This window comes from Nerophis ophidion, linkage group LG17, assembly GCF_033978795.1.
Source record: "Nerophis ophidion isolate RoL-2023_Sa linkage group LG17, RoL_Noph_v1.0, whole genome shotgun sequence".
NCBI lineage: Eukaryota > Metazoa > Chordata > Actinopteri > Syngnathiformes > Syngnathidae > Nerophis > Nerophis ophidion.
This window is the reverse complement of record NC_084627.1, coordinates 40,000,496-40,014,468: the sequence shown is the minus strand read 5'-3', so window position 1 is coordinate 40,014,468 and position 13,973 is coordinate 40,000,496. Positions and strand designations below refer to the sequence as shown.

General features: G+C 41.1%; 1 protein-coding gene across 1 annotated transcript in view; it reads right to left on the bottom strand.

Moving 5' to 3' along the window:
- LOC133536428 (amyloid-beta A4 precursor protein-binding family A member 1-like) overlaps positions 1 to 12,648 on the bottom strand; it is a 40,599-nt gene extending 27,951 nt beyond the window's left edge. The window contains exons 1-2 of the mRNA XM_061876931.1: positions 12,512 to 12,648; positions 12,251 to 12,449 (exon numbers count right to left, since the gene is read on the bottom strand). The gene's annotated coding sequence lies outside the window, so the exon portion shown is untranslated. The remainder of the gene's footprint in view (positions 1 to 12,250; positions 12,450 to 12,511) is intronic.
- Between the last annotated feature and the right edge of the window lie 1,325 nt (positions 12,649 to 13,973).

Genomic DNA, 13,973 nt, shown 5'->3' with positions numbered 1-13,973 from the left:
TGGAGGGACTGGAGGAGGTGCGGATGAGGGGACATGGCTGCGGAGCTAGCACTGAGCGCTGGGACGGAGAGGCTTCGCGGTGTCTTGGCTGGGTGAGCAGGTGTCGGACACCTCAGTCACCTTGGACGTATCCTCGCTCATCCATGCGGACTGGACACAGGCCGAAAATGGAGTCGGCTGTCTTGGTTGCTTTGTTGGGTCTGCTCCTGTCTCTGGCCATGCTCCCTCCACCCCAGCGGACGATGGCGTGGAACACCCCAGAGGCCACCACAGTGGATATGTTTCTTTTACTTTTTATTCATAGCTAGTATGTAGAAGTGTCTGGTTGTATCTGCTGCTTTAATGTCTTTAATGTCCTCTGTGTTCTTTGATGTTTGATGTTTCCCTCTTACACACATTTAAGAGGGATGTGTAACATGGCTATGAGTTGTTGTTTTTTCCCTTGGCCTCAGTCTGCACCTCCTCTCCAGGGCCCAGGCTAAGACCGATTTTTTTTATTTTGTTTTAATCTTCTATTCCCCCTCCTTGTTTACCTGTATCTCATCTTTTTGTAAGGGGCGCTGGAAGTCGGCAGACCCGTCAGCGATCCTGTTCTGTCTCCCTGTAATGTTTGTCTAAACTTGAATGGGATTGTGCTGAAAATTTTAATTTTCCTGAAGGAACTCTCCTGACGGAATAAATAAAGTACTATCTATCTATCCATCTATCTATCTATTTATATTAGGCCTTCAAACAAAACATGCATTCCAAAAAAAATTAAGTGCATTAAAGTGCATTAAAGTGGATAAACCCACAACAAATGAATTGTCCTTTTGGCAAAAGTCTGCTTAGCCACAGTAGATATGCTAATAATGTAAACAGAAGGCTCAAGTAAATCTCAATTAAGTGTGTGCTTGTAACCTCTTACACTTATACAGGTAGCCTACACAACAGGCTAATAATGTAAACAGAGGCCCCACTAAATCTCAATAAGTGTGTGCTTGTAACCTCATATACTTATACAGGTACACAACATATCCCAACGTCACCGCGTCACTGCACGTTCGTTGATTGCGTCACCGCGTCAAAAAAATTGCGTCACACGCCACTATTCGGCCTTCTTTTTAACTCATTCCACCGAAGGCCGAATATGGCTTTTTTTGCCATATTCGTCCGAATATATTCGGTTACCGATTAATCGGTGCATCCCTACTGTATAGTTTTTATTATTTATTCAGTTTAAGAATATGATTTAGACAAAAGCTTTAAGTCTGTCTGCATAAAGCCAAATATATTTTTTAAGTAAATGATTGCACATTGTTGTAATGTGTGGCACCTTGAGACAAAAATATGCTGGCAGTTTAATAGTAACATGTCTTTCTTCACTTGTGATTTTCGCAGTTTTATGTATAAGCTATAAAAATCCCAAGTCAAACGCATTTGCAATTTTGGAGAGAAAAATTTGCAATTAGGTTTTTTCTCAAAATCGTCACAAACTATTCGATCCCTACCGTGCTGATTTGTTTATCGGAGTTTATGAGCATGAACTGATGAAGCCTACTTGGATGAGACACGAAACGGCTTTTAACAAAAGGCAAACAGTCCAGTTGCGATCCATTGAATGCCCTGAGAATACACAATGACCTGGATTAATGACAACATCCATGTTACGTCTGTTTGGCATCGTGGTGCCGGGTTTGATTCCCTCGTGGATGCGTCAACAAGTGAACAGAGCAAAGGTAAGATATGAACAATTTATTTAACGAAAAGGATCTACGAAACAAAACACTGGTGCTAATAAAAAGGCAAACCAAAGACGATAGCATAAAAGCTAGGATATACAACAATGAGAACTAAAACTGGCACGTAGGCACATAAAAGAGTAAAACAAAACATACAGCATGAGAGCTGGAATGAACAAATGGCTTAGCGTGAAAAGCTAGCGAGAATGTACATACGTGACAGAGTGCAGGCGTAACTCGTTGCGTGAAAGCAAATTACAGTCCCAGAAAGAATAAACAGAAGAGACTGGCTTATAAAGGAGGGTGATTAGCTGAAGCAGGTGTGCGGACCGAGTGTAGCAGGTGAACTAATGAGTAACCATAGTGATGGACAAAACAGGAAATAAACGGATCAAACGGAGAATGAGAACAAAGATAAAAAAATAAACAATAACATGTGAAGATCCGAGTCACGGATCGCAACAATCCATAGACATTTATCAGAGTGATTTTGTCATGATCCGTGGTCCGGATCGTGTTTTTCTTATGTTCGGTTAGTTTTAGACTCCACTAGTTGCTGTTTTTGTGCCCCCTTTTTTGTTTTAGTTATAAGGGCGACTTATGATTGTCACCTGCCTCTGCTGTTAGGGACGCGCACCTGTTTCCAATCAACAGACATGATTTGAGCCCACCTTTGCCAGTCAGTCGTCCTGGCATCATTATTGGGTTTAAATCATGTCTCTTGATTTGGAAACAGGGGCACGTCCCAAACAGCAGAGGCGGGTGAAAATCATAAATCGCCATGGTAACTAAAACAAACAAGGGTGCACAAAAAACTAAAACTAACAACATGACAAAAACATGATCCGGACCACGGATCGTGACAGACTTAGACCATTTTTGAACTAGAAAAATTCACAAATGATATTTGTGTTGTTCTCTTTAATGAAAGACTGTATTACTTTTATAGGTTTTTGTATATAACATTAGAAGAATCCCTGTATAGCAGTTAAGATCTACGTCCATGTGACCTTACTGACACTGTATCACCGGTCAGTACACATTACTACAGGGGTAGGGAACCTATGGCTCTAGAGCCAGATGTGGCTCTTTTGATGACTGCATCTGGCTCTCGGATAAATCTGAGCTGACACTGCTTAACACGATAAGTAATGACTAATTCCACTTGTAATCAAAATGTTAAAAATAACGTTCAAAATATTAAACATGCTCATGCATTTGAATCCATCCATCCTTTTTTATACCGCACTTGTTCAAGAAATCGCATGATTTATTTATTATTGTTTTTTTTAGGGCTTGCCCTCCTGGGGGTTCTTCAGACCACCAAGCACCGACATGAAAGCCTGTTTCAGGGTTACGATATTTTTTATTTTTCAATAAGTCTCTCAGTTGCTTTCCAGCAATTGTCTTTCTCTTTCGTTCTCGCTCGCGCTCTGGCTCCAGCTCCAACCCTGTCTCCCCTCCCGGCTGCTGCTTATAACAGAGCGACTGGTGATTAGATTACAAGGACCAAGTGGGCCATCTACGCACCTGTCGCTGATTTTGAGGCCGGTCCTGTAACACCCCGCTTCGCTGCAGGCCCGCAGGCCACGCCCCTCGACAGTTAGCTTCAGAATATCAACGTTATTACAAAGAATACGAGACCTATTATACTCTAGTAATGGTGGTCTTACTTAAAAATGCACGCGTTTAGTTGTGTTCAGTGTTGAAAAAAAAATGATATGGCTCTTACGGAAATACATTTTAAAATATTTGGATTCTTGGCTCTCTCAGGCAAAAAGGTTCCTGACCCCTGCATTACTACATTCCATCCCAATCAGTGTATTTCTCTTCTAAAAAACAATGCCATAGATTCGACTAATCAGATTTGACTATGAAAACCCTTAGTCCAAGAAGACAGCCCTACAATATAGAGTAAATGGGATACAATTTGTCCACAGTAAAGAATGGGCAAACTCCAGCACTCCATATTGCTATTGTAAACGCAAAGTTGTAAGCATTAAGCCCAAAATATCTTGGTAAAAGCAAACATTCAGATTCATTCTCTTGCCATTGAGTGTTAGGGTTAGGGCTACTGAATGAAATCAGTAGGTGGTGTGTTTGCAATTAAATATAGTGAAAAAAAAACCTAATCAACAGAGGGCCGAGGTTAATGTAGTCCCCAAAGTCGATCGAGTAATCTGACCACAAAAACCAGCAGGACGAGCAGACGCCGGGCAGCTTGGGAAGAGGCTCATGGAGGAGGGCTTGTCCCAGCTGCAGATGGCCCAGCAGAGCAGTGGTGCGTCTGCAGAGCTAAGTGCAACACTTCCATCTGTCAGGATGCAGTGAAAGCTGCAGGGAGGAGGATTTACTAACCCATTAAGTCGCTAATCCACTACTGACAAACACCCGCTGACAACAACACACGTGCTGCTTGCACATACAAGTACTCGGAGTCATCAGTAATTGCACTAAATAGAATTTTGAAGGAATTTTACTCCCTTTAACAATACAATACGTCTATTATCTTAGTTATTTGTTGTTTAACACAAACAATATCATTAATCCATTCCTGACACATAACCCCCAAGATAATAATAATAATAATGGATTAGATTTATATCGCGCTTTTCTATTGTTAGATACTCAAAGCGCTCACAGTGAAGTGGGAACCCATCATTAATTCACACCTGGTGGTGGTAAGCTACATCTGTAGCCACAGCTGCCCTGGGGTGGACTGACGGAAGCGTGGCTGCCTCCGACCACCACCAATCATTCATTCATCATTCATTCACCAGTGTGAGCGGCACCGGGGGCAAGGGTGAAGTGTCCTGCCCAAGGACACAACGGCAGCGATTTGGATGTCAATAGGTGGGAAGCAAACCTGCAACCCTCAGGTTTCTGGCACGGCCGCTATACCCATGCTGCCCAAGATGAGCTAACTCCGGCATTTTTATTGCTTTTATGAACTGATAACTAGTAAGTCTTTGTAAGTTTGTAATGACGAATGTTTGAATAAATGAAGCTTCATCTCCATGACAACAGTTTATTTTAAGACCAGACTGGTGCTTTGAATAAAATAAAATAAATATTCTCGTAACTACTGTACCCGTCCATCATGTCCACCAAAGCTGTTGCCCATGAATTGAATGTTAATATCTCTACCATAAGGCACATATATATATATATATATATATATATATGTATATATGTGTGTGTGTGTGTGTGTGTGTGTGTGTGTGTGTGTGTGTGTGTGTGTGTGTGTGTGTGTGTGTGTGTTAGTCAAAAAGTTTGGGGACCCCTGGTCTAATCAGTCGGCATCCCAGTGAAAGCAGACATTGAGTAAGTAACTGTTTTATTATGTTCTTAGTTTGTATATATTTTTTCGCACTTAGCAATAGATCTGTTTATCACTCATATAAGGTTCTAGATCAGGGGTCGGGAACCTTTTTGGCTGAGGGAGCCATGAAAGCCAAATATTTCAAAATGTATTTCCGTGAGAGCCATATGATATTTTTTAACACTGAATACAACTAAATGCGTGCATTTTTATGTAAAATCTAAATTGTTAGAGTATAATTAGTTTCTAATTATTTTTAATAGCATTTTTATTTCTTGAACAGGTGCGGTAAAAAACGGATGGATTAAAAAGCATGAGAATGTCTTATATCTGGAACGTTATTTTTACCATTGTGATTACCAGCGGAATTATTCATTCAAGCAATGTCAGCTAAGATTTATTTGAGAGCCAGATGCAGTCATCAAAAGAGCCACAGGTTCCCTACCCCTGTTCTAGATCATCATTTGTCCCAAATTAGTCGTTGTGGCTTTCATGAAAGTTGCCAAGGTTAGTGATAGTAGTTGCTAAAGGAAATAGGGAACATTGTGATGCGTCCGGGCAGCACGGTGGTACAGGGGTTAGTGCATCTGCCTCACAATACGAAGGTCCTGAGTAGTCCTGCGTTAAATCCCGAGCTCGGGATCTTTCTGTGTGGAGTTTGCATGTTCTCCCCGTGACTGCATGGGTTCCCTCCGGGTAAATTGGCCCTTGTGTGTAAATGTGGGTGTGAGTGTTGTCTATCTGTGTTGGCCCTGCGATGAGGTGGCGACTTGTCCAGGGTGTACCCCGCCTTCTGCCCGAATGCAGTTGAGATAGGCTCCAGCGACCCCCCGCGACCCCAAAAGGGACAAGCGGTAGGAAATGGATGGATGTGATGCGTCTGCGAAATTAATGCGCCGCCCACAATATGTACAGTAACTTTAGATGTTATTATGAATGTGTCTGTTACTCCATTAATCTATCTTCCGCTTATTAGTGCGGTTAATTGCAGTTTCTGGTACTGTATGTACATCAGGAACATATGGGGTGGTATTTGCTTGGAACAATATAATGCATTACATGTAATGATGTTCTACTTTGTGTGTTGACATGGTAGTAGCTATATGATTTATGAGTAACATGGTTTTAGCGTAATGTGGGTTGGCTCATAGAACTGCACTCTGCACTGAAAGATAACGATGTGCGTACATGGAAGAGACTGAAAGGACAAGATCACGGGTACAAGCGGCCGAAATGAGCTTCCTCCACCGGGTGACGGGTCTCTCCCTTAGAGATAGGGTGAGAAGCTCTGCCATCCGGGAGGAACTCAAAGTAAAGCCGCTGCTCCTCCACATCGAGAGGAGCCAGATGAGGTGGTTCGAGTATCTGGTCAGGATGCCACCCGAACGCCTCCCTAGGGAGGTGTTTTGGGCACGTCCGACCGGTAGGAGGCCACGGGGAAGACCCAGGACAGGTTGGGAAGACACTAGGGCCAATTTAGTGTTGCCAATCAGCCTATCCCCAGGTGCATGTCTTTGGAAGTGGGAGGAAGCCGGAGTACCCGGAGGGAACCCACGCATTCACGGGGAGGACATGCAAACTCCACACAGAAAGATCCCGAGCCTGGATTTGAACCCAGGACTGCAGGAACTTCGTATTGTGAAGCAGACGCACTAACCCCTCTGCCACCGTGAAGCCCGCCTATGTGACATATAATATATTATTGTATATTATTATTTTGATGGTGGTCCCTGCGGTCAAACTAAACATTTTAACAGGGTAATGCCAACAATCTGTCGCGACTCCCGATGAAAATATTGCCACGTAACTTTACAAATACATTTGGCTGATCGACATCAGTAAAAAGTGGCATACTTTTTTTTTTTTAAACCATCTTGCAAGAAGCATAAACAAGAGAAACCTACACTGCAAAAACTGAAATCTAGGTAAGATTAAATATCACAAATTAGGGTGATATTTGCTTATTTTCTGTCTGATAAGATCATTCTTCTCACTAAGCAGATTTAATGTTAGTTTTTTACTTGTTTTAAGGGTTTCGGTCCTAAATGATCTCATTAAGATATTACAGCTTGTTGCTGAGATTTGATTATCTATATTGACTAAAACATGCTTAAAACTACTTTTGTCCAAATGTCCAAAACACACCCAGCAATGGTGCACAGGAAGGTGGGGAAAAAAAAGAGGAAAAGGCGGCCAATATGGTCAAAAGTCCCATTTTTGTCCAAAACACCTCCCCGGGTTCCAGTCCCACGAGTCCTGCCGCAGGCCGCACAAGTACCGGGATGCAAAAAATGTCCAAAACGCACCCAGCAAAGTCCCACGGGAAGTGGGGAAGAAAAGTGAGAAAAGTCGGCAAAAGTCCCCAAAAATGTTCAAAATACCTACCCAGGTTCGAGTCCCACAAGTCCCGCCGTCGGCCCAAAATGTCCAAAACACACCTAGCCGAGGCCCACGGGCAAGGGGGATAAAAGTTGGCAAAAGTCCCAAAAATTTTCAAAATACCTACCCAGGTTCGAGTCCCACTCAAACCCGGGTGTGATTTTGGAACATTTTACCCACTTTCTCAGTTTTCTCCCCGCCTTTGCTGGGCGCGTTTTGGACGTTTTGAACATCCCGGCCAACGGCGGGACTCGTGGGACTCGAACCTGGGTAAGTATTTTGGAAATTTTTGGGACTTTTGCCGACTTTTCCAACTTTTGGCCCCCCTCCCCGTGGGACTCGGCTGGGTGTATTATGGACATTTTGGGCATCCCGGGACTTGTGCGGCCATACAAATGATTTTATGTTAGAGTGTTTTACTTGTTTTAAGGGTTTTGGTCCTAAATTATCTCGTTAAGATATTACAGCTTGTAGGTGAGATTTTATGACCTATATTGAGTAAAACATGCTTGAAACTAGAATATCAAGTGTTGCAAAACTGCGTCATCAACAGTCACAAACATAAAAATACTTTTTTAAGTAATATTTTCTTATTTCAAGCATGAAAAAAAGAACATGACTTTGACACAATTGTGTCTCATAGTAAAACAGATGACAGCCAAATGGACTTTGCTGTTTTATTTTCAATGAAACAATAGAAAATACATACTTATATAATAGTACCGTTTTTATTAGTGAGAATATATTTATTTTAAGGTATTTGTGGGTTCATTGAGGTTAGCTAATTTTACTTGTTTTGGAAAAGCTTGACACGACAAATTTTCTTGTTCTATTGGCAGATAATTTTGCTTAGTTCAAATGAAATACCCCTAATTTTTGTTTTGTTTTTTCTTGTTTTTGAACACTGACTTTTTGCAGTATACGGCGTAGGACTCGTCGATTGCCATTTGAAGTCCCTAGAGTAGGATTCGGATTCGGCTACAGACTTTTGACGGTGATTGCAATACCATTTCTGGCCACATCAGTACATATGGCACCTTTAAAAGTTTCATCATTACTGATTTTTTTTGTAAATTGTGTAATTTCATCTCCAATTATTTAGGAGCAATATTAACAGTATATTAGTAATTATCTATCTCTGGAATCAGCTGGACAAAATAGGGCATTTAAAAGCAGTACTGCCAGCCTATTTGTCCCAGGAAATATTGTATTTTTATTTTGCTAAGTGTGCACTTTTCTTTATCTTTATAATAATTGGATGCCTCATTCATCCTCTCGAGGTTTCTTAGTCACACACGCGCACACACATTCACGGACGCACTCATGCACACACACAAACACTTACTCAGCAAACATTTGGCCCGTGTTAAATTATGTTTGTTGCAAAGTGCCAGCATGATAATACCAACATTGCATATTTATTAGGGGTGGACAGATCAATTTAAACATTGATAGTATTCATAAAAAAAGTAGTATCACTTTTAGATCTATAATAGCAAGATGAGAGTGATATTTTTCGATCCTCTTTTATATTTATTTTCCCAGAAATCAATGTTTTTGCTGTGCTGTTCATTTTAGCACACTGTTGATTTTGCTATTTATATATTGTTATATTGTTTACAAACTTAGGTAATAAGTTATTGCAGTGGTTCTCAAAAGGGGTACGCGTACCCCTGGGGGTACTTAAAGCTATGCCAAGGGGTAGGTGAGATTTTTTTTAAATATTCTAAAACTAGACAATTAAAAAATCCTTTATAGATATATTTGTTGAATAATACTTCAACAAAATATGAATGTAAGTTCATAAACTGTAAAAAAAAAAAAAATACAACAATGCAATATTTAGTGTTGACAGCTAGATTTTTTGTGGACATGTTCCATAAATATTGATGTTAAATATTTTTTATTATGTGAAGAAATGTTTAGAATTAAGTTAATGAATCCAGATGTATCTTTATTACAATCCCCAAAGAGGGCACTTTAAGTTGATGATTACTTCTATGTGTAGAAATCTTTATGTATAATTGAATCACTTGTTTTTTTCTTCCACAAGTTTTTAGTTATTTTCATATATTGTTTTTCCACTAGAAATTAGCAATATTTTGCACTGTTATACAATTTAATAAATCAGAAACTGATGACATAGTGCTGTATTTTACTTCTTTATCTCTTTTTTTCAACCAAAAATGCTTTGCTCTGATTAGCGGGTACTTGAAGTGAAGTGAATTATATTTATATAGCGCTTTTCTCAAGTGACTCAAAGCGCTTTACATAGTGACACCCAATATCTAAGTTACATTTAAACCAGTGTGGGTGGCACTGGGAGCAGGTGGGTATAGTCTCTTGCCCAAGGACACAACGGCAGTAACTAGGATGGCACAAGCGGGAATCAAACCTGCAACCCTCAAGTTGCTGGCACGGCCACTCTACCAACCGAGCTATGCCGCTCCATACTTGAATTAAAACAATTTTCACAGGGGTTGCATCACTGAAAAAGGTTGAGAACCACTGAGTTACTGGACATAGGAAGGCATTCGGGACAAAAAATCCTTAACATTTATTCAAGACAAAAGACTTAAAGTTGCACGCTATACATCTCAATGTTGGAGTTTATTCATTTGCATGCAATGGTATGCAACATTTTTGTTTACAGAAGTATTAAGACAGAAGTTTTGCCTTCCATAGTAAGTTCTATATTGAATTATTTCGATGGATCAGGACGGGCGGCAAACGGCGGCTCTTGAGTATATTTTTGATTTTGTTTACTTATTTTGTACCGTTGACATGGTTTTGCTAAAAAGTGTTATGCAATAGTAGGGAATAATTTTAATATTTTGTGGTGTTGTTTTATATTGTTGTACTTGTCGAAGGCAAAATCAGAGGAGGGTTAAATGAGCTTGAACATTTCCAAGTAAAATGTACAAACCCCGTTTCCATATGAGTTGGGAAATTGTGTTAGATGTAAATATAAACGGAATACAATGATTTGCAAATCCTTTTCAATCCATATTCAGTTGAATGCACTACAACGACAAGATATTTTATGTTCAAACTCATAAACTTTGTTTGGTTTTTTTGCAAATAATAATTAACTTAGAATTTCATGGCTGCAACACGTGCCAAAGTAGTTGGGAAAGGGCATGTTCACCACTGTGTTACATCACCTTTTCTTTTAACAACACTTAATAAACCTTTGGGAACTGAGGAGACACATTTCCAAAGCTTTTCAGGTGGAATTCTTTCCTTTTTTGTTTTATGTAGAGCTTCAGTCGTTCAACAGTCCGGGGTCTCCGTTGCGGTATTTTAGGCTTTCTTAATGCGCCACACATTTTTAATGGGAGACAGGTCTGGACTACAGGCAAGCCAGTCTAGTACCCGCACTCTTTTACTATGAAGCCACGCTGTTGTAACAAGCGACTTGGCATTGTCTCACTGAAATAAGCAGGGGCGTCCATGATAACGTTGCTTGGATGGCAACATATGTAGCTCCAAAACCTGTATGTACCTTTCAGCATTAATGGTGCCTTCACAGATGTGTAAGTTACCCATGCCTTGGGCACTAATACATCCCCTTACCATCACAGATGCTGGCTTTTCAACTTTGCACCTAGAACAGTCCTGATGGTTCTTTTCCTCTTTTGTCCGGAAGACACGACGTTCACCGTTTCCAAAAAACAATTTGAAATGTGGACTCGTCAGACCACAGAACACTTTTCCACTTTGCAACAGTCCATCTTAGCTGAGCTTGGGCCCAGCGAAGCCGGCGGCGTTTCTTGGTGTCATTGATAAATGGCTTTGGCTTTGCATAGTAGTTTTAACTTGCACTTACAGATGTAGCGACAAACTGTAGTTACTGACAGTTGTTTTATGAAGTGTTCCTGAGCCCATGTGGTGATATCATTTACACACTGATGTCACTTTTTTGATGCAGTATCGTCTGAGGAAACGAAGGTCCATTATATCATTGCTTACGTGCAGGGATTTCTCCAGATCCTCTGAAGCGTTTGATGGTATTACGGACCGTAGATGGTGAAATTCCTAAATTTCTTCCAATAGCCCGTTGAGAAATGTTGTTCTTATACTGTTTGACAATTTGCTCACGCATTTCTTTACAAAGTGGTGACCGTTTCCCAAACCTTGTTTGTGAATGACTTAGCATTTAACAGAAGCTGCTTTTATACCCAATCATGGCACTCACCTGTTCCCAATTAGCCTGCACACCTGTGGGATGTTCCAAATAAGCGTTTAAAGAGAACCCCTCCACTTTATCAGTATTTATTGGCACATTTCCCAACTTCTTCGTCACGTATTACTGGCATCAAATTCTAAAGTTAATGATTATTTGCACAAAAAAAGTGATTATCAGTTTGAACATCAAATATGTTGTCTTTGTAGCATATTCAACTGAATATGGGTTGAACATGATTTCCGTTTATATTTACTACTAACACCATTTCCCAACTCATATGGAAACGGGGTTTGTACTTGGTGTCGTGCAGATATAAGATTGCACTCCCCCCCACTATAAATATTACATATTTGTCAAACAGTCTCGTGCTTTTATTTTGAAGGCCTCAATCGCCTCTTAAATCCTTGCCTGGCCTTGAAAGATCATCCTGTTATAAAGGCTCAACAAAACCATTTAACGAGCATACACATGGGTTTTAATGTTACGAGTAGAGATGAATGTACTTTTAAATTTAAGCAAATATGATGTAAAATGTCACCTGTCGATATGAGCCTCGATACATTACACTAGAGCAGGTGTTTTAACAAATGACTTAGTAAGAAACATACAATAAATACAAAATGACGGCGTCATTTTTACCTGTTTGTCAGTCCAGGAGAGGAGCCGCTGCTCCGGCAGCCGTACACACATGCTCCTCCCGGTGCTCGGTCGGCCCGCTGCGGTCGTTGTTTGTCCGGCCAGACGACGACTTGTTCGGCTAAAGCAGAAAGCGGAGCCCCTCCTCCTTCCGCGCGGTGACATCACAGCGTATTACCGACGCACGAGCCATGGAGCACATCTACATATATGTTAGCACATACATTCAAGTTTTTGACTCAATATATTACAAATATATGTTACCACGATGCTGGCAGACTGTTATCAGCTGGAGTGGACGCTGCAAGACAGATGTGAATAATAACACGCAGCACTCAGGAGCGGCACAGCGATGGATGACATACAGGATCAGGTGGACACTTCCACAACGTCACCAACAGAGGGCGCTGTTTCCCGCTTTCACCCTCAACTGCTGCAATACTGCAAATGTTTGTGTAGGCCAGGGGTCGGCAACCTTTACCACTCAAAGAGCCATTTTGAGCCGTTTCACAAAGTAAAGAAAACAATGGGAGCCACATTACTGTTTTGAAATTTACAATGAAATAATACTGCATACATTTTTTTTTTTTTTGTTTTGCTTTATGCTATGTATAAACGAGGGGTCTCAGACACGTGGCCCACACTTTAATATGAAAATATTTAAGTGTCAACTCTCTCCTTGGAGTCAAACATTAAAAGCGTTACTAAAACGGCCTTCTTTCATCTCAGTAATATCCCTAAAATTCGCTCCATTTTGTCCACTAAAGACGCTGAGATCATTATCCATGCGTTTGTTACGTCTCGTCTCGATTACTGTAACATATTATTTTCGGGTCTCCCCATGTCTAGCATTAAAAGATTACAGTTGGTACAAAATGCGGCTGGTAGACTTCTGACAAGAACAAGAAAGTTTGATCATATTACGCCTGTACTGGCTCACCTGCACTGGCTTCCTGTGCACTTAAGATGTGACTTTAAGGTTTTATTACTTACGTATAAAATACGACACGGTCTAGCTCCATCCTATCTTGCCGATTGTATTGTACCATATGTCCCGGCAAGAAATCTGCGTTCAAAAGACTCCGGCTTATTAGTGATTCCTAGAGCCCAAAAAAAGTCTGCGGGCTATAGAGCGTTTTCCGTTCGGGCTCCAGTACTCTGGAATGCCCTCCCGGTAACAGTTCGAGATGCTACCTCAGTAGAAGCATTTAAGTCTCACCTTAAAACTCATTTGTATACTCTAGCCTTTAAATAGACCTCCTTTTTAGACCAGTTGATCTGCCGCTTCTTTTCCTTTTCTCCTCTGTCCCCCCCTCCCATGTGGAGGGGGTCCGGTCCGATGACCTTGGATGAAGTACTGGCTGTCCAGAGTCGGGACCCAGGATGGACCGCTCGCCTGTGTATCGGTTGGGGACATCTCTACGATGCTCATCCGACTCCGCTTGGGATGGTTTCCTGTGGACGGGACTCTAGCTGCTGTCTTGGATCCGCTTTGAACTGAACTCTCGCGGCTGTGTTGGAGCCACTATGGATTGAACTTTCACAGTATCATGTTAGACCCGCTCGACATTCATTGCTTTCGGTCCCCTGGGGACCGAAAGATATTACAGCTACAAGCTGTAATATCTTACCAAGATCATTTAGGACCAAAACCCTTAAAACAAGTAAAACACTCTAACATAAAATCATTTGTATGGCCGCCCAAGGTTCTCATAGTCATCATTGT